The following is a 659-nucleotide window of genomic DNA, read 5'->3' on the forward strand; positions in this document are numbered from 1 at the left end:
CATCCCATCCCATCCCCATTCTCATCTTATCCCCATCCCCATCCCCATCCCCATCCCACCCCATACCCCCCTCACCTCCCCACACTCCGGAGGGTCCCCATTGCCAAAGGTACTGGTCACCACCAGCACCAAGGTCTCGTGCTCCAAGGACACGATGTCGTACTCATCCATTCGCAGCACCTGTCGGCCAGCAGCAGGAGGGGGCTGAGTGGCCCAGCCCCCCTCACCCACTGCCCCGCAACCCTCCCTGCCCACCTTGGGGTCGAAGGCACGGCGGAAGAGCTGGCAGAGGCTCCAGGCGTAGGTGCGCGCCCGGCCCGTCTCGGTGGCATACAGGATGGTGGCCTTCACACGCCGGGCCATCATGTGCCCCATCAGCTTGGCCGAGATCTTCACCGCACTGTGGGGGTCCCAGAAGCTCAGCACCATCCTGCCCGGACCCCACCCCACCATCTAGGCTGTCACCTACTTGGCAACCTCCTTGAAGGTCTTCCTCCTGGTGACCGTGGTGCCCTTGGAGACGTACACCTTCCAGGCATCGGGCTGCGGGGACAGGGGTCAGCATGGGATGGGGAGATGGAATGGGGATGGGGTGGGGATGGGGTGAGGATGGGGATGGATGGGATGGGGATGGGGATGGATGGGGATGGGGATGGATG

At 64.2% G+C, this 659-nt stretch overlaps 1 long non-coding RNA gene across 1 annotated transcript; it reads right to left on the reverse strand.

Annotated features, from left to right (window-relative positions):
* Positions 1-76: 76 nt before the first annotated feature.
* Positions 77-570, reverse strand: LOC104916487. Its single transcript, XR_796596.3, has 3 exons — positions 470-570; positions 256-400; positions 77-180 (listed from the first exon to the last, which is right to left on the reverse strand). It is a non-coding gene; the product is annotated as an uncharacterized LOC104916487 (long non-coding RNA).
* Positions 571-659: the final 89 nt, after the last annotated feature.

The sequence above is a fragment of the Meleagris gallopavo genome, unplaced genomic scaffold, assembly GCF_000146605.3.
Source record: "Meleagris gallopavo isolate NT-WF06-2002-E0010 breed Aviagen turkey brand Nicholas breeding stock unplaced genomic scaffold, Turkey_5.1 ChrUn_random_7180001902470, whole genome shotgun sequence".
Classification (NCBI taxonomy): domain Eukaryota; kingdom Metazoa; phylum Chordata; class Aves; order Galliformes; family Phasianidae; genus Meleagris; species Meleagris gallopavo.